Here is a 21,021-nt window from a genome sequence, read left to right on the forward strand (position 1 = left end):
TAGACCAAGATGGAGACTTTTAAAATTCACACAACTTTGCTAAAGTTGTTGATTATTTCAATTAGCTTTTTGGTTGATTCTCTAGGATTCTTTAAGTAGACCATCATATCATCCACAAAGAGCAATAACTTGGTCTCCTCCTTGCCTATTTTAATGCCTTCAATTTCTTTTTCTTCTCTAATTGCTACTGCTAGTGTTTCTAGTATGATGTTAAATAATAGAGGTAATAATGGGCATCCTTGTTTCACTCCTGATTTTATTGGGAATGCATCTAGTTTATCCCCATTGCAGATGATATTAACTAATGGTTTTAGATATATACTGTTCCTTATTTTTAAGAACAACCCTTCTATTCCTATGCTTTCTAGTGTTTTTAATAGGATTGGGTGTTGTATTTTATCAAAGGCTTTTTTCTGCATCTATTGAGATCATGTGATTTTTGTTGGTTTGCTTATTGATATGGCCAATTATGTGGATGGTTTTCCTAATATTGAACCAGCCCTGCATTCCTGGTATAAATCCTACTTGATCATAGTGAATGACCCTCCTGATCACTTGCTGGAGTCTTTTTGCTAGTATCCTATTTAAGATTTTTGCATCTATATTCATTAGTAGATTGGTCTATAGTTTTCTTTCTCAGTTTTTGCCCTGCCTGGCTTTGGAATCAATACCATGTTTGTGTCATAAAAAGAATTTGGTAGAACTCCCTCTTTGCTAATTATGTCAAAGAGTTTGTATAGTATTGGGATTAGCTGTTCTTTGAATGTTTGATAGAATTCACTTGTGAATCCATCAGGCCCTGGGGATTCTTTCTTAGGGAGTTCTTTGGTGGCCTGTTGGATTTCTTTTTCTGATATGGGATTATTTAAGAATTTTATTTCTTCTTCTGTTAGTCTAGGTAATTTATATTTTTGTAAATATTCATCCATATCGCCTAGATTGGTATATTTATTGCCATATAATTGGGCAAAGTAGTTTTTAATGATTGCCTTAATTTCCTCTTCTTTGGAAGTGAGGTCCCCCTTTTCATCTTTGATGCTGTTAATTTGCTTTTCTTCTTACCTTTTAAAAATTAGATTGACCAGTACTTTGTCTATTTTGTTTGTTTTTTCAAAGTACCAACTTCTAGTCTTATTTATTAGTTCAATAGTTCTATCACTTTTGATTTTATTAATTTCTCCCTTAGTTTTTAGGATCTCTAGTTTGGTTTTTTTCTGGGGTTTTTTGATTTGTTCAATTTCAAGTTTTTTTATTTGCATTTCCAATTCATTAATCTCTGCCCTCCCTAATTTGTTAATATATGCACTCAGGGACATGAATTTTCCTCTGAGTACTGCTTTGGCTGTATCCCATAAGGTTTGAAAGGATGTCTCACCATTGTCATTTTCCTCAATGAAATTATTGTTTCTATGATTTTTTCTCTAACTGATTTTGGAGTGTCATATTATTTAATTTCCAATTAATTTTTGATTTGGTTCTCCATGTACCTTTACTGATCATTATTTTTATTGCCTTATCTGAAAAGGTTGTATCTATTATTTCTGCTTTTCTGCATTTGTATGCCATGTTTCTGTGATCTAGTGTATGATCAATCTTTGTGAATGTGCCATATGGTGCTGAGAAGGTGTATTCCTTTTTGTCACTATTTCTTTTTCTCCATATGTCTATTAATCTAATTTTCCCAAGATTTCATTCACATCTTTTACCTCTTTCTTATTTATTTATTTGATTTATCTAAATTTGATAGTGGTTGGTTCAGGTCTCCCACTAATATGGTTTTACTCTCTATTTCTTCCTTCAATTCTCCTAGTTTCTCCATTAGAAATTTGGGTGCTATACTATTTGGTGCATACATGTTGAATAGTGATATTTCCTTGTTGTCTATACTCCCTTTTAACAGAATATATTTACCTTCCCTGTCCCTTTTAACCAGGTCTATTTTTGCTTTGGCTTTGTCAGATATCATGATTGCAACTCTTGCCTTCTTTCTATCAGTTGAGGCCCAAAAGGTCTTACTCCATCCTTTAATTCTTGTGAGTATCTATCTGCCTCATGTGTGTTTCTTGAAGACAACATATGGTAGGGTTTTGGATTCTAATCCATTCTGCTATTCGTCTACATTTTATGGGTGAGTTCATCCCATTCATGTTCAAAGTTATGATTATCACTTGTGGATTCCCTGGCATTTTGATATCCTCCCCTAATTCTGACTTTTCTTCTTTAGCTATAACCTTTTAAACCAGTGATTTACTTTAGGTCAGTCCCCCTATATGCTTCCCTTTCTAGTGCTTCCCTTTTTCTTCCCTTCCCCTCCCCCCTCTCCTTCCCTCCCTTTTTATATTCCCTCACCCTTCCCCTGCCTTAATTTCCCCTTCTCTCTTACCCTGTTGGATAAGATAGAATTCAAGATCCCAATGGATCTAAATGTTCTTCCCTCTCAGAGTTGATTTCACTGAGAGTAAGGTTTAAGTAATACCTATTCGCACTCTCTTCCTCTCCTTCTTATAGGAGACTTCTTCCCCTTCCCTTCCCATGTGTATCTTTGTGTGACAAAGATTATTTTATTTAGTTTTTTTTCTATTTCTTGAGGTATATCTTAGTACCATTAACGATACCCCCTCCCTTTTTCTTTCACCCCCCTTTCTCCATATCGTCTTGATACCCCAATCTTTTCCTATGCGTGATTCTTCTAACTACTCTAACGATGCATACAATTTTTGAGAGTTACACATTACATTTTTCCTCACATATTAATATATATAATTTGATATAAATGTAGTCCTTATAGAAGAGAATTTGGATAAAAGAAAAAGATAACATTTTTCTCCTTTTCCCTTTCCTTCATATTTACCTTTTCATGTTTCTCATTTCTCTTGCTCTTTGTGTTTGGATGTCAAACTTTGCACAGAGCTCTGGTCTTTTCTTTACAAATACTTGGAAATCTTGTATTTTGTTGAATGCCCATGCTTTCCCCTGGAAGTATATAGTTAGTTTTGATGGATAGCTGATTCTTGGTTGAAGACCCAGCTCTCTTGCCTTTCTGAATATCATGTTCCATGCCTTATGGTTGTTCAGTGTGGAAATTGCAAGGTCTTGTGGGACCCTGATTGGCATTCCTTTATATCTAAATTGTCTTTTTCTGGCTTCTTGTAAGATTTTTTCTTTTGCTTGAAAGCTTTGGAATTTGGCAATTACATTCCTGGGAGTTGTCTTTTGGGGATTTAGTGTAGAGGGTGTTCTGTGAACTCTTTCAATGCCTATATTTCCCCCTTATTCTAGAATCTTTGGGCAGTTTTCTTGGATGATATCTTGTATTATGATATCAAGATTACTGTTTATTTCTGGCTTTTCTGGTAGACCAATGATCCTCCTTCCTCTATTTTCCAGATCTGTCACCTTGTCAGTGAGATATTTAATGTTATCCTCTAAATCCTTAGTCTTTTGACTTTGCTTTATTAATTCTTGCTCTTTTGCAAGATCATTGTCTTCCAGTTGCCTGATTCTGACCTTTAAAGACTTATTTTCCTTTTCAGTTTGGTCTGTTCTGCTTTTTGAGGCTTCAAGCTGTTTCTGCAGTTGCTTGTTTTCGTCTTTCAGATTGCCAAGTTCCTTTTGCATTATTTCCCATTTTTCCTGCCAGAAGGCTTCTATCTTTTTGATAACTTCCAATTTAAATTATTCAAGAGCTTGTGGACAATTTCCATTTCTTTTGGAAGGTTTTGGAGCATTTGTTTGTGTTTCCTCTTCTATTTCCTCTGTATTCTGTTTTTTTCCTCCATAAAACATATCCAAAGTCACCCCCTTCTTCTTGCTTTTCTTGGTGTTGGGAGGCTGTTGCTACTGTGCACTGTTTACCATCTCTATGTTTTTTTTCTTCCCTTTCCAGTCAGAAATCTGAGTGATGTAATATTTATTGGGAAAGGAAATAGGATTGGGAAAAATGGGATAAATGGGGAATAATGGGAGGTTTGTATAGGGGTAAGGAGGAGTTAAAGGGAGAGAGGGAATATTGCTTAGTGAGGCAAGGGAGGGAGATGCCCCCTGCTGAGAGGAAACAGCAGGGGTCCAATAAGGACGGTTTGTCTTTGAATGACTTAAACTGAAGTTCAGCTCCCTCTATGACCGGAAAAGAGAGTCCACTTATCTGACTGCGAATTCAAATAACATAAAGTTTAATAACTAGTTGGGAGTGGAGCTTTTCTCAGTTTCAGACCTAAGGCCAGGCCCCAGAGGTTGGCGGAGAGTTTGTCCCACTCCCGTCTACTCTCGTTGTTCTAATTCAGAATCTTAGCAGTACACAGAAAGCAAACAAGAACAATTCTAACCTTTAGAAGCCTGTGTCTTTGGGCTGAACCAAGAAGAGCATGCCACCCCAGACTGGGTTGAACAAGCTCCTCTCTCCTCCAACACCAGGCAGCAAGACCCACACGGCAGGAAGGAAGTTCTAGTCACAAGACCCAACTGCCCCTCCCAGTTGGCCCTCCCCCACCCAAACTGTTAGTCTAGTTTCCTTTCCACAGTGAGGAGGGCTTGCTCTCAGTGTAAGGGTCAAATGATCAAGGCTTTAGCCTCGGGCTTATTCTTGGTTCTCTGCAGCTGCGCTGTCTTGGGTGGGGGGGAAGCCCAGGGTCTGCCCTCCCCTGCCTGCCAGCATTTCAGGTGTTATTGCTCTCAGGTGTAGTTCTTTGGTGGTTTTAGTTAACTCCCAAGACCTGTGGGTGTCCCTTGCTCACTTCAGGGGATCCCTTTGCGCACTCGTTGATTATAGCGCGCTAGTTCTGGGTGCCCGGGATCTGAGTTCCCTTTGCCCACCTGTTGGGGTTTCGGGTGTTACTACTCTCAGGAGTAGGTCTTTGGTGGTCTTATTCAGGTCCCCAGACCTGGGGCTGCCTGTTGTTCAGTCCTGGGGTGCCCTTCCCTCACTTGTTGATTCTGGCCAGTGCCGACTTAAACTCTGGCTTCTGTCGGTGTGGTGGGTGGGGGAGGGTGGGTCAGTTTTTGTTTCCTTATATTATGGAAATGCCAGAATCCCATCTACCTTCAGTCCTGCACTTTAGTGTGGGGTCTCTCCTTTCTCATGAGGATGGTTGTTTTTTGTTTGTTTTTGGGGGGTCTTTTGAGGTCGACTGTGTCATGGTTCTGAGGAGAGGAAGCGAGCCATATCTACTCTGCAGCCATGCTTACCCGGAAGTCTCTAGGACTGTATATTTAAAATAAAAAAGAATGATAGGGGAAAAGAACATAATTGTACAAAAATTTATGGCAGCTATTTTTTTTGTGGTAGCAAAGAATTAGAAACGGAAGAGATGCCCAACATTTGGAGAATGGATGAACAAGTTGTGATATTTGAGTGTAATGGAATACTATTGTGCTATAAGGAATGATGAACAGCATGATTACAAAAATCAAAACAAAACCTGGAAAGACTTAGGTGAACTGATACAAAATGAAGTGAGTAGAACCAGGAGGATTTTGTACACAGTAATAGCAATAATGTACTGTGATCAACTATTATCGGCCGTACAAGGATCCAGGACAACTCCAAGGATTCATAATGAAAAGAGCTATCTACTGCCCTAAAAGGAACTAATAACAAGGAGTCTAAATGCAGATTGAAGCAAACTATTTTCATTTCATTTCCTTCATGAGTTTTTTCTAGTATAAGTGGTATGTGTCTTCTTTTACAGTATGCTAAAGATGGAAATATGTACTGCATGATAGTATATGTATAACCTATATCATATTGCTTGCCATCTTGGGGAGAGGTGAAGGTTGGAAAGAAGGGAGAGATTATGGATTGCAAAAAAGTCAGAAAACAATGATTAAAATTGTATTTATATGAAATCTGGAAGAAATATAATAAGAAAAAGAAGATGAAGAAGAAAAAAGAAGAAAGAAAAAGAAAAAAGGGGAGGAAGGAGAAGAAGAAGAAGAATTCTTTATGACTTTCTTTCTCTAGGCAACATATGTTTGGGGTTTCATCAAAGAGAGAAAAAGAGATGAAGACAGGGAGAGAGAGAGAGAGAGAGATGGGGAGCTCACCAGTAACCAAAGCACTTTAAAAAACATTTTATTGGTGGTACCTGAGTTGAAACTTGAAGGAATCTAAGGATTCTAAGAGGTAGAAATAAGGAAGGAATACATTCTGGGCATTATGGACTGGCCAAAGTCATCAATACTAAGTATTGGTTCCAAGGCAGAAGATGTGGCAAGGGCTAGGCAATTGGAATTAAATGTCTTGCCCAGCTAGGAAGTGTCTGAGGCCAGATTGGAATCCAGGATCTCTCATCTCCAGCCCTGGATCTCCATCAACTAAAGCAACTAGCTATACTCTGCCTGCCAATTAATCTTTATAATTTTTTATGATTTTATAATAAAAAATCTTTATAATTTTTGGTTCCACTTCTTCTGAGTGTCACCTAAAAAGTATCATAGAAACAACAGGCTTGCATGGAAGGTTGACCATGAAAACTCCATCAAAAACATCATTGCAGTTGGTTCTTGGTCTGCCATCTTGGGGGCAGTTTAAGTTGTTGAGCCTAGTTATGCATTTAGAAGATGTGATAAAAGAGAATAAATTTCCTTTTTACCTCCCTCCCCCCTAAAAAAAAGATGTCGTCATGGTTCTTACATTATCCTCAGTCACTTGATATACTCGTGAATTCTTCATCACTTGCCTCTGGTGATATTAACCAAACATAGAAATCCAAAAATCACCCTTCCCAAAGAGTGAAAATAAGCAACCCCTGCAACAAACAGCATCATTTCAGCTTCCTCCTCTTCCTTCTCCTTCTTCTCACATTTTTTTCTGTGCTTCTTTAAGAAGTGTCAAAACCTCTTTGTTTCCATTCCCAGAAGCACAGCTGTGCTCTGAAGCTCAGACCCTGAAGGCAAATGTTGTGTGTGGGGGGAATAGGGTAATTTTAGAAATGGATGCTGTACAATGGAGACTGAACCATTGGGAGGTCATGACCTGTGTCTCCTATAAGTGAAGAGCAGCCTGTTTGGGGGGGATGATAGCCAAACTCCACTAATCTACTCCTGCCACCTCAATGGAAGACAGGAGATGCTGGGGCTAGGCCCTTAAGGCACTCCTCCCTCCCCATCAGGATTCAAGGCATCTCAAGTAATTGAGTGTTATAACGTGGAGAGCTCACTCCCTGTGCCCTTCCTCCCCTCCCTTTGCTTTGTGTGTGTGTGTGTGTGTGTGTGTGTGTGTGTGAGAGTGTGTGTGAGAGAGAGAGAGAGAGAGATCTAGGGGCATTTTGCAACACCAGATTTAAACTGGAAGGGTCCTTAGAGACCCTCTAACTTGGGCGCACAATCTTTTACCCGAGTTAGCCAAGAATCTCCATAATATATTCCTTTTTTTCTGGATCTAATCTGTCACTGGGACCCCAAACCTAATTGTCCCACTTTCAGTTGTGAGCAGGCAGCTGCTTTGAGTCTCAGGGATCTGGATTGAAGGTATTTTCCATCTCAGTAGTTTCTTTTCCCTTCAGGCTTGAGGCCCTCCAGATTTTTGCCCTTCAGGCTATTGTGTAAGAATGACCTTTTCTCCCTCCTGGGGAATCTTCATCCGTTTTTCTTTACATAGAACTTCAGTTTTTGGATCTAGTTGAAATTACAAGTTGTCATCAGTCACCAGATACCAAGAGCCAAAAATGTGTTTCATGCTGCAGACAGCTGAGAGGTAGAATGTGTGTCTGTTTTCAAGAGCTCTTGGGAAATGGCCACATTTTAAGTGAAAAATATAGTGATAATTGCAGACTTTTATAGTACATTGTAAACATCGCCTCATCTGTTCTCCTAAGGTAAGTACTATCATTATCCCCATTTTCCAGATGAGGAAACTGAGGCTTATACGGCTTGCCTATGTTTACAAAATTAGCAACTATTAGGAAGCAAGATGCAAACCTAGATCTCTCTTGTTCCTAAGTCAAGTATTCCTTCTACCACAGCTTTGCTGCCTAACATGGAAATAAAATCAACAAATGAGTCAAATAAAAAGTAGATGGTGTTCACCGATGTCCTCAGTGTAGTCATGTTATCATTCCTAGAAGTTAATTTTCAATTACAAGTTATTGGAGGGATTCTATCCCCCCACCAAAAAAAAAATGGAAGCAAATGGGAGATTTACAGTTCTCACAAATGGAAAACATTGCGCAACGTTTTTGATCGCATGGCCCTTGGATTATATTTTTAAGACTTGGTGTGTGGGACTGGGGATGTGATGCTGTCTTACTCTATGCCTGCCAAGGCATAGTGCTAGGGTGTTGAAGCACCATTTTCCCATGCCTAAGGCCAGCTGTTACACTCATAAAGAGTTTAAGAAGTGGTTGGAGATAAGACATCCTTTCAGCTCTCAAAACCAAAGCTTTGGCTAGAGATGGATGGGCTCATCATCTCCAGAGGCTGACTGAATGCCAGGGAGGGGAAGCTTTAAATCAGGTCTGGGGTATTCTCAGGGTATTGTAGTAATTTGTGGATGACTTTCATCCCCTCTCTAGCAACTAGATTAAAAGCTTTGTAGGGATTGGAGTGATATCTTGTCCACTTTTCTATATCCCATTTCTAGCATCATTTTTGCCTTCATATCAAACATAAATTCAATCAAAGCTGAATTGAAATTAGGTCAGAATCTATTTCTTTTTTTAAAAATTAATTATTTAAAATGTGGCTTTCTGTCCTAGTATTAACTCTAAGATAGAAGGGCAAAGGCTAGGCAAACAGGGTTAAGTGATTTGCCCAGGGTCACATAGCTAAGAAATGTCTGAGGCCAGATTTGAACCCAGGATCTCCCCAGTCCAGCTGTGGCACTCTATCCACTGAATCACCTAGTTTTCCCCATTGAGCTCTATTTCAAGAGCATATAGGTCTGATTTTGTTTCTGCTTCGGGCAGGGGCATGGTAGCTGTCCACTCCCTGGTCACATTAGGGAAAATGAAACTTGTGTGCTCTCTGCATATAAGTAGACGAACTTCAATGAGTCCAAAAGGAATTAGACTCGAGTTCCCATCCATTTGGGGGGGCCTCCTTAGAGCAGATCAGGCAATTCTGATGATGTTACTCTACTAGGCACAGTGTCCAGGAATAGTCAACTGAAAAAAGCCTGTTACCCAGAAACCACTTGACCCAATGGTTTAGACCCTTGGGATTAGTCTGACCTGGCATCTCCTGTCATTAGAGTTGGATTCTGAGGAAACTCCAGAGGAGATGTGAACATCAGAAGTGGCTATTGTGGGGTGCCAATTCTACTCTCATTGATACCCCACAAGCTGTGGGGGAGAGAATGACAAATGGCCACCATCGAGGCTTGTTACTATTTTCTATTACTCTCTCCTAGAAAACTGTTGTCCCTTGATTAATAATGAGCAAAATGGATTGGACATTTGTTTTGTTTAAGTGTTTCAGGAGACTGTGTACAATGAAAAGCTCGTACCTTTGTTTTCTCCCAGTTACAAAATAGATTTGCATCCTGATTTTCTTGGAGGGGTAATGCTGTGGTGGAATTACAGATATGATCCCATCAGCGTTCTAAGTTCCTGTTGATTAAAGGAAAGGGCCATGGTGAATTGAAGATATTTTAACTACTATATCTAATTACAAAGAAGAGCAAGTTACTTACCAAAATTTAAGTGTATGCTATAATAAAAAAGGGCAATTAACAATCAAACAAGAAACTGGTTTCTTGACAGGCAGATGATGCAGAACAGGACTAAGAAAATGCAGGAAACATTTGCACGGCTAGGAAAGCTGAGATGCTTCTTCAAATTGCAAGGTAAGATCTAAAGATTATTTTATGACTTTCTGGTTAAGAGCCTAGAGTGGGATACAGGAGAAATCTTGGAGTTTTAGTACTAGTTCTACTACTGGCGATCTGGGTTAAGCAAGTCACAGATCTACTTTTTAGAGAAATTGGATTTATCTGTAATATGGAAAAACAAAAGTATGTATTTATTAAAAAAAATTTTTAAAGCTTTACCATTCATCTTAGAATCAATACATCAATACTGTCTATTTGTTCTAAGGCAAAATAGCAGCAAGGGCTAGGAAATGAGGGTTAAGTGACTTGCCCAGGTTCACAAAGCTAATAAGTATTTGAGGCCATATTTGAACCCAGGATCTGCTATATTTAGGCCTGACTCTCAACCCACTGAGCCACCTAGCTGCCTCCAATATGTGTTTACTGATCAGAGTCTCAGGAATTTTTATATTAAATTTACTTTTCATATGGGTTAGAGACAGTGTAAATATCAAATTTAATGCAATGAGCTTTTAAAACACCTTTTACATGCAAGGCACTTTGCTAGGCCTGTAGACACAAAATAAAATAGCCCCTGCCTTCAGGGACCTTAAATTCTATCCACAGGATCATAGATTTGTGACTGGAAGGGCTGTTAGAGGCAATTCAGACAGAGATAAGTAAATAGAAACTATAGATAAAACACACGCAAAGAGATTTTGCTGGGAGAAAGGCACTGAAAACTGGGGAGATCAGGAAAGGAATTTTGAAGGAGGCATCAATTGAGTCAAGACTTGAAGAGAGTTAGGGATTCCAATAATGGGAGTGAGGAGAGAAAGCATATGTGGCCGGTACACAACTACAAATTAACCTTCATGAAATATCTACCCAAAAATAGAGCTAGAAACATGTATTTCAAAACTTTTCTCATTTAATCTAGTAAATACTATTTAGTAAATAGTAAAAATAATTTTACTAATTTAGTAAGCTAATGAAATTTTTGTAAAATCATAAAAAATTAATAAATAATAAAGTAGATTATTTAATAAAAAAATTTAGTAAAGATAAATAGTAAATAGTTGATTCTACATTCAGTATGTAATTGTTGGTTCTCTTGCCCATGTGGATAGAGTGCCAGGCCTAAACTCAGAAAGACAAATCTAATCTCAGATAATTGTTAGCAACATGACCCTGGGTAAGTCACTAAACTCCACTTCAATTCTATATCTGTAAAAATAAAATAAGCTAGAGAAGGAAATAGCAAACCACTTCAGTATCTTTGCCAAGAAAACCCCAAAGGGGGTCACAGAGAGTTGAATATGACTAAAAACCAACTGAACAATTACTACCTTCCTGTCCCATAGTGATGTTGTATCCTAAGGAAACTAATATCTAAGCCATTTGAATTTAGACAATGGGAAAGCGTAATGGGGTGATATCTGAAAGCTCTGTTCAGAGTCCACAGAATCCAGATAGAAAAAGTTTTCCCTGTACCTCAGGGGTTCTTATCCTGGTGTCTACGAACTTGTTTTTAAGAAAGACTTTGCTATCTGAATTTCAGTATAATTGGTTTCCTTTGTATTTCATTTTATCCATTATTCTGAGAAGGAGCCCACAGGCTTACCAGATGGTCAAATGAGCTCCTGACACCAAAAAGGTTAAATTCCTTTCTCAGAGACTGTGATGTCATCTAGACCTTCCAGCTTGCAGATGGCACTGCAATGATGGCATTAAGCCCATAAAAACAAAAGCATATCTGCTAAATGAAATCAATGCTAAGTCAAAAAATGTATCTGAACAATACGCACACAAATAAGTGGATGAAATATGCCTGTTGATGGTACATAAACGTGGATAGCCAATCTGTTGAGTTAGGTTATCAGTTCGTATAACTTAGCTATATTGAAAATGAGCTGAGTCTATACTGATTATGAGAAATTGAATGATGCTTTTAATGATTCCAAATGGCTCCCTGAAATGAAAAACCATTTTTCCCAATCAAACTCTTACCTTCTTTTTTAAAAATTTTTATTTAAAAAAAAAAAAACCCTTACCTTCCATCTTGGAGTCAATACTGTGTCTTGGCTCCAAGGCAGAAGAGTGGTAAGGACTAGGCAATGGGGGTCAAGTGACTTGCCCAGGATCACACAGCTGGGAAGTGTCTGAGGCCAGATTTGAACCTAGGACCTCCCATCTCTAAGCTTGACACTCAATCCACTGAGCCACCCAGATGCCCCCAAACTCTTACCATCTGACTTAAAATTAATATTAAATTTTGTTTCCAAGACAGAAGAGCATTAAGGGCTAGGCAACTGGGGTTAAGTGACTTGCCTAGGGTCACAAAGGTAGGAAGTATTGGAGGTCCAATTTGAATTCAGGACCTCCCTTTTCCAGGTCTGTTTCCCCATCCACTGAGCCACCTAGCTGCTCTTAAGTCCCTCTGTTTTCAATAGTGACATTCTCCCAGTGATGATTAATGGCTGGGGAATAACAGAATACTTCAGCCTCAGATGAACTGAGGCTATAGGTGATTCAGAACACAATGGAGAGACCTGTGAAGCTGTAGCATATTACTGGTGATGACTTATGTACAAGAAGTAGCATAAGACTCTCATCCAGGACATACATGATTGGAAAATGAGATAAGGTGATCTGTGAGGAGAGCAGATAAGCCAGAAGGACAGCTCATATGCTGTCCTTTTTTTTTTTTTACTTTTTTACTTGTAGAATGTTAAAAGACCTAAAAGGATAGATGGATGTTGGATGGAAGGATGGATGGATGGATGAATGAAAAAGAATTTAATTAAGCCCTTACTTTGTTCAAAGCATAGAGTTAAGCACTGGAGATACAAATGGAAAGTAAGACGTCCCCAGCTCTGAAGGAACTCATTTTAATTTCAGCTACAAGTCAGATGGAGAAGTCTTATTTTTTCTGAGGGTTCAGTGGCAAAAGGGATGGTAATATATCATCTTTAATATCATTTTCTCTGATAAATAACATTTTTTCTGATGTTGAACTGTTCAACAGTGCCAATGACTTTGGTAGTAAGAATCCTCTTTTCTGGGTCATCAGTAGCGATGACTCAACACCCACAGAAGCAGTTGCCAGGCTACATTTCCATGGGAACTGATTTCCAGGATTACGGCTATGATAGCTAGGCTGGAAGCAGAACCAGTGCTGATGTTCCCAGGGCTCTGGGTCTTATGTGCTGGCCCATTTGAGTGGATCAGTAGTTGGTACGGGTGGTGGTAAGAAAGGTAGAGCATCTCTCCATAGTGATTTCTCCTCTAAATGATGAATGATCCAGGCTAGGAACAAAACTGGTGGTTGGAAGGGTATTATTATTCCCAAGTTCTTGGGATTCAGGGTCCTGGTCTTTTTGAAGGGAGGTGATGGTAGCGGTTTGACTTGTCTGGTACAGATCACTTTCCATTCCCCGCTGCTTCAGCTAGTCTGGCCTGCTTGCTTCCTCGGTAGCAATTGGTGGATTATTTATGGAATATTTGTGAGATAACATGGACCAGAGTTGCACAGGATGAGAAAACATGGATAGATAATGTTCTGTATCACTGTACTTATTACTCCTATTGATGGGATAATGAAATCATAAATATATCAAAGTCTGGTTCTGCATTAGTTGATGATTTCATTAGTACCTATGTCCAGGAAAATTCCAAAATAGTATTGTTATTGAATTGTTTTCAGTCATGTCCAACTGTTCATGAAACTCTTTGGGTTTTCCTGGCAAAGATACTAAAGTTATTTGCCATTTTGTTCTCCAGATCACTTTACAGATGAGGAACTAAGGCAAATAGGGATAAGTGACTTGCCCAGGGTCACATAGCTAATAAGTGTCTGAAGTCAAATTTGAACATTTGAAGATGAGTCTTCCTAATTCCAAGCCTAGAGCTCTATCCATTGTGCTATCTAGCTGCCCAAAATATTACCCTGAAGCTATGTTTCTGGTGCCCCTTACCATGAAAGGGTATTCAAATAATTTCTATCAATCCCATCATAGAGGAGAAGAAAACTGTATTCTATATTCATGATGGAACATATTTCTATGTAAATCTTCTAGGTTTCAGAACTAGAAGGTTTCTTAGAGATGACCTAGTTCAAACACTTCATTTTTCAATTGAGGAAACAGGCTCAGAGAGATATAACTTGTCCAAGATTGCATAGATAGTAAGTAGAAAAATGTGGGATTTGAATGCAGGTTATGGTTCTAATACAAAAGTCTTTGTAATTGCAATCTGGCAAACCTAGTTTTAGTTTTGAAGATGGGAGCTTTCCAAACATATTGCAAAGCACAATTTACAATTTATAATAACCATTATATAATATATAATAATCATTATGGCATCAATAATTTATATTTTAATAACATACTTTACAACTTCCAACAAGTTAATAATGAAGTTAGTAAAAAAAATACTTGTTATAGTAGAAAAAATGAAACTCAGACATTCTTGGAGGAAGGGAATTCAGTTTTTTAAAATGTAACTCACAAAAATATCTATTTTTTTCATTGACTTAATTTTTAAATAAAATCTCTGATTTTGTTGGAATCTGGGCAGGTTACATTTGTTGAATCCCAGGTGTACCAGCTAGATTGTAGTTGGGGCCATTATTTTCACTTCAACTTGAACACTTCTTGGGAAGTAAAAGATTTAATTTCTCTCATGAAATATTGAAAATTTTTCTTGACCATGTACTAAAACCATGTATCTAAATCATGTAAAAGAAAGCAGACATCCAGACTTATTTTAGTCATTTGATAAAATTTAGGAATCTGCTAATGGCTATATTAATTAGACAAGGAGGAAAGAACTCCCAGTCTCTTGTCATGGTTTCCAAAAGAACATTATCGCATCATTATAATCTATTTGCAGCTCTCTCTATCAGGAAACTTTTAGTTGGATATTTGTAGATCCAAGCATGAAGGACTTTTCCTGTTTTCAAGCATGTGTTTATTAATAAGATTTTATTTGATGTTTCAAGAATCTCATTAAAAAGATCTATCCTACTTTTCCCCTCTCAAAAGCTTGCCATTTGCCACTGTTTTTCTCAATAGAAATAGTTCAGATTTTTATTTTAAAAAAAATCTTAGATCTTTTCTTCTCCTTCTATGCCCCTCTTGAAACTCGAAAGCATCTGTAAGCTTTAAGGGTGTTATTGTGGTAATTACTCATACTTGGAGAATTTCATGGTAATAACCACTGTTACATTCCAGATAAATTAAGTGTGCATGAGTTACTGCGGTCCTGATGGGACACTCATTTTATACCTCGATTTTTGCTTATGTGCTATTAGCATATCAGATGTCACAATCTTTCTTAATCCTGAATGTCACATACCTCTATCCAGGATCAGGCAATTTAAAGCCAAACCCTAATTTGTTTTTCCTGGTGGAATTCTACAGCATAAAAGCAGCTTCATAATCTTGGCTATAGGATTTAAAAGACATAAAAGAGAAGTCTAACCAGTCTCTCTCTCTCTCTCTCTCTCTCTCTCTCTCTCTCTCTCTCTCTCTCTCTCTCTCTCTCTCTCTCTCTCTCTCTCTCTCTCTCCTTGTCTTGTGAAACTTGTGTGTAGGAGATACCATGACTTCTATTATAGATAGATCCCTTTTACCTTCAAGGATATTTGCGTGATTCTTACTTTTCATACTAGTTTTCCTATCAAATTATCTATGCTCACAGGAATTGTCCTTAAATCAATCAGAACATCTAGAGCAGAGGTTCTTAAACTGGAGTCAATAAATTGACTTTCAAGGGAATCTGTGAACTTGGATGGGAGAAATATTTGGAACTATATTTCAATATAACTGGTTTCCTTTGTAATCCTATGTCTTTTAATTTATGCATTTAAAAACATTATTCTGAAGAAGTTTGAAGGCTCTTCCAGAATGCCAAAGGGAGCCATGATAAACAAAAGATGTTAAGAACTCTTAATCTAGAATGAGAGAAACTGTTTCTCAGGAATCATAACTGTGAAGTGACCTGAACAATAATAATGGGCATTACTGAGACAACAATTTCTGTATCCTTTGTGGAAGTCTTAACAGTCCTCAGAGTTCAAGCTCATTGATTTTAAAAGTGCTGGAAATAGAGCTGTTTTCCAACTGTAAGCATTCATGTGATTCACCCCATGACAGTGAAAAAGACAGAGATGAGCTTTGACAGCCACTCTTTTTTAAAAAACATATTTTCAAATGGCCAGAGGGTAGATGAGTGACCACAGAAATAGTCAAGGCCTTAGAGAAATAACTCCATGGGAATCAACCCAACAGAGGGCAAAGCTCTGCTTAAAAAGTCATCATTGGGCCTCGATTTGCTATGAGGATGCCTTAATGTTTTTCTTTCTTTAGTATGTATGTGGGCCCAGAGGTTTTTGCTGTTGGGAGAATCTTTAGATTTCTTAATATTTTAAACAAATGTAGATACCCATATTATATACAACTTACTTTTGGAATGTGTCTTTAGAAACATTTTCCATGTTTCCATATAGTATAAAACAAAACAAAATCCTTCCCTAAGTGCTCATCTTAACTTTATATTCAATATTATTAACTTTTGAGGAGATGATTTGCTAACATGGAAATTGTCACAGTCCATTGCACTTCATCTTCTCTAGATTATAAATGTTAGAGTTCCTGCTGGGATAGTGGATAAAGTGATAGATTTAGGATCAGGAATGTTTTGGTCCAAATTCTTCCTCAGTCACCTACTGACTGTTTGATCCTGGGAAAGTCACTTAGCTTCTTTTTACCTTAGTTTCTTTATCTGTAAAATGAGGGACAGTCTCAATGACCTCTGAGGTCTTTCCATCTCTCAGTCTATAATCTTATGCTTATATTTGTTATTATAGACAGATTTGAGACTTATTCAGGATGGAAACTTGTTTCCTCTCCTCATCATACCTCATCTAGATAACTACTAGGTATCAGAGGTTCTAACAAGGTAATGGATAGAAATCAAGAAGATTTGGATTCAAATTTGGTCCCGAACCTTTGCTAACTATATGACCCTTGGCAAGCCCCTTGTCTTCTCTAGGGCTTAGTTTCTTCTTCTCCTTTAAAATAGGAATAAAGCACCCCTCCAAAAAAGGTTGTTGTGTGTCTCAAATGGGGTAAATAATTAAAGATCTTTGAAAACTTTAGTATTACATAAATGTTAGCTATTAGCATTATTACTAAATTTTAACTGAGTTGTAATCCACCAAGAAGGAGGGCATTTCCATACCAGAAATTCTCTAGACTAAGAAAATTACAGACTCTTTGGGTATTATTGACATTTAGTTGTATCCTTGCAAATGTGATACTTATATTGTTGCAAAATTTCATAGCCAATCAAGGCACACCATCTCTGCATCCTAACAAATGGTCCTTAAGAGTTTCAGTGGTTGAAAAGATGGGGCCAAATTCTCGATATGCTTCTTTGAATGTGGCCAGACTGGTCTGCTAATGATAAGACACATAAACTGGACAGGACCTGCCAAGGGTCCTCTAACGCCTCATCCTGGCAATGCAAATCCAGGGCTATTTCTACTCCAGGATGAGGCATTATAGGAGGTCCTTATAGGACTTAAGAGAGGTGTAGATTTATTGGATAGAGTATTGGACTTAGAGATAGGGAGGCTTAGTTTTGATTCCCATCTCATATACTTACTTATCTATAAGAAACTTAACAAGTCACTTTAACCTCTTGGCTCAGTTTCCTCAACTATATATAAAATGAAGAGGTTGGACTCTATGAACATGAGGGTCCCTTATACCACTACATCTATACTCCTGTAACTATATTATATAGATAAAGAGTTTTCCTGGTTAAGTTATGGAATCCTGTCTATTGTATTTAAATAATGTGAAGAAATGTTCATTTTGGTGAGTGATTAGTAAAAACAAAGAGATGATTTTTTCCTACCCAGCTTCACAGCCCCCCTGAAATCTCTCCATGAACTCCTTGATGATCGGGGGTCCCATGTTCAAAACTCCTGATTTAGAACAAAGTAATTTGATCACATAGTTGAAATTATACTAAAAACTGCTAAGACCATCACAGCATCATAGGTTTTGAGCTGACTGTATTCTCAATTGGATCATTCATCAATTCACAGGTCTGTGCTAGAAAGGATCCCAAAGGGGATCTAACCTTTTATTTTATGGATGGGTATATTAATACTTACAAAGGAGAAATATTTTCCCCCAAATCAAATGGGTAGTCAGTGGTACAGCAGGGATCTCTTGTGTAACTCTAAATTAAATTGATGTACCTAGCACCTGACCTGAGAACACATGTCAAATAAATATATTTTGAAGGAGAGGACAATGCAAACCAGCGTCACCTGAATGAATGGTGTTGCATAAATGGGTATGGATGACATGAGCCAACTTGCTGGATGTGTTAGAGGAATACATAAGTTTCAGAACATCACACACCCTATCTCCAAGAACTTAGCTAAATTCGCCCAGGGGGCTTATGATGAAATAATTTTAAAGAAAAAAGAAGAAATACACAATGTTTTTCCTTTTCATGGCAGGGATAAGAATTTTGAAGGGGCAGTTCCTTGTCCATAAAATTGGTTCCAGATTTGAGATTTTGGGAGCTCTTTCCTCAATGAAATCAGGATACATCACATCTAAGATGGAGGTGGGTTGGCGGGCACTTTGTTTTCATTCGTAGGGTGCTATGTGTTTGTGTATATATGGGGGGGGGGGGATAAGGAGGGGAGTGTGCGTACCTGAGAGCAAAATTTTGGTACAGGATTATTATAAAATGATGAACGATTTGATGTTTAAGCATGACAATCCCTCTTTATTTATACAGTCTTTTTAATACTCAAAACAAAAACAGGAAGAACAATGTTGACCAAACCTCTCAACCTTATAGTTTTTAACACATGGACCAAACCCAGAAATATGGCACCCAGATGCATGTTTGCTGAGGGAATAGGGAAATATTCATGAAATGCTAATCATAAGGTGAAAACACTTTAACTGGAAAACAGAAGATTGTGCCACAAATACATGGCACCCTCACATTTACTTGGGTCAGCTCTATAGACACAACTGTGCCCATCAGGGACTTCTGACTTTTTTGCCATCTTCACATCTGTATGGCATTAAAGACAAAGGTATTCTACTGACTCCTTAACTAGTCACTATCATAGCTGAAATGCTACGAATAAAATGAATGATATTGGGAAGAGAGAGTGAGCTTTAGTTGAAAAGAACTGGGTTAAAATCCTGTCTTTGACACAGACTAACTGTTTTTGGGCAAGACACTTAAAATCTCTATGCTCCAGTCTGAATAATTGCCATTTTCACTTCATTGAAAGAGTTGCCACCCTGGAATTGATTATACTGGTGAAATTACACATGCAGACTGTGTCAGGGGGAATGCTGATAAATGTTTAACAACCTGCTCTCAGAACAAGGTTCAGGACAAATTTTAAAGCTTCATCTGCATTATTCATATGTTTCCCACCAGTTTCTTAAATCTAGACCATTAGCAAAACAAAATAAACTGAGCCCCGATTTGTAGTTTTGTTGATTTCTGAGGTGTAAATGCTCACACTGAAAATTTAACAATGGGCTCCGGGGAAAGAACCAGGCTGAGAAAGTTCCAGTACAACCATGCTCTGTCTCTTCAACTCCCTCGTTTAGTTTCTCTGGTTTATTTCAAGGCTCAGCTCAGACTCATCTCCTACAAGAAGTTTGCCCAGATGCTAGTGCATCTCCCTCTAAGGTTACTTTCTATCTACTCTGCATGTATCTTACACACACACATATATATATAGTAATTTCCATGTTGTCTTTCCCGGTAGAATGCGAGCTTCTTCAGGGCAGGGACTATGGTTACTTTTTTTGGTATCTCCAGTGCTTACACAGCGCCTGGCACATAATAAATGCTTAATACATTTCTGTTACCCAATTGACACAAATTACAATAATAACTGATGACCACAATACACTGAAACAGATTTGTGGTTTTATTAATTCAAATTGCAACATAATGATGCAGATAGCCACTCATCAGTGCCTATTCTCGACTTTCCAGTCCACCCAGCATATTGGGAGTTTTCATTGCTTTCTCTTGACCTCAATGAAATAAAGTCTGTAAAGCACTTTGCAAATTTAAAAGCACTCTATGGACGGTGGTAGTAGTAGGAGTAGTTATTGTTATTGATGTTGTCATCATTGTATCTATGGCTCACATGGGATGTCCTGTGGTTATCCTTTCCTTTTCCCACATGATTAGCCTTTCTTTTGGGCTGATACATTTCTTTAATGATATTGCTTACTCCATTTCTCCTTTATTATAAAGTGATTTTTGCAATGTATCATAGTTTGCTTATGTCTCACTAATCTTCACTTTAAATTAATTTTTGTATGTAGCCATATACATATTTATTATTATATTATCATATTCAATAAAGAACAAACTGAAAAAGTTAACCCAAACCACCAGAGAGAGTTTCCTGTGAGGTTGTGTGGATAGTTTTATTTTCTTTTGTTGGCTGGAGAACATTTCTTAATAAATGGAAGGAGGTCATCCTTCCCTCCCAGGGACACAGCACTCACTGTACCACCCGCCCATTTGGCCCTTAAACGTACATTTTTTCATGACAAACATTACATTATCTTGTGTTACATTTTTGCTCAAATTAATAAGACTGTAAGTTCTTGAAGACGAGGGTTGCTTGTTGCATATTGAGGCTGCCATAGTGGATAGAGTACAGAGACCTCAGCTTAGTACAGAGATCTCAGTTTGAATATTGCTTCAGATAGGAGTTGTTTAACCCTGGGCAAGTCACTGCTTTTTCTAGTCTTGGTTTCCCTATTTGTAAAAATGGGTATAATAATCTCACCTCCATCAGAGACTTACAGGAATCAAGTTAAGTGAGATAAGGTGTATATAAAGCACTTTTTAACCCTTTCAAGCCACTAGATAAATGTTAACTATGATAAAACTAAGTTATAGAGATAGTACCTATTGGCATTGCTAAAGGAAACTTTCTCACCTGGGAGTTCCCTTTATTAATGAAATCACAGGTTCAATTTCCATTCTTTTTTTTTTTTTAAATAACACTTACCTTTTGTCTTAGAATCAAGGCTGTTGTACTGGTTCTAAGGCAGAAGAAGAGTTAAGGGCTAGGCAGTGGGGGTTAAGTGACTTGCCCAGGGTCACACAGCTAGGAAGTTTCTGAGGTCAGATTTGAAGCTAGGACCTCCTGTCTCTAGGCCTGACTCTCAATCCACTGAACCACCCAG

At 37.9% G+C, this 21,021-nt stretch overlaps 1 long non-coding RNA gene across 1 annotated transcript in view; it reads right to left on the reverse strand.

Moving 5' to 3' along the window:
• Positions 1 to 2,312: 2,312 nt before the first annotated feature.
• Positions 2,313 to 21,021, reverse strand: part of LOC107649903 (uncharacterized) — a 40,861-nt gene continuing 22,152 nt past the window's right edge. Inside the window, exon 3 of the long non-coding RNA XR_001624453.2 lies at positions 2,313 to 9,545. This is a non-coding gene — a long non-coding RNA (uncharacterized LOC107649903). The remainder of the gene's footprint in view (positions 9,546 to 21,021) is intronic.

This window comes from Monodelphis domestica, chromosome 8, assembly GCF_027887165.1.
Source record: "Monodelphis domestica isolate mMonDom1 chromosome 8, mMonDom1.pri, whole genome shotgun sequence".
Taxonomy (NCBI): domain Eukaryota; kingdom Metazoa; phylum Chordata; class Mammalia; order Didelphimorphia; family Didelphidae; genus Monodelphis; species Monodelphis domestica.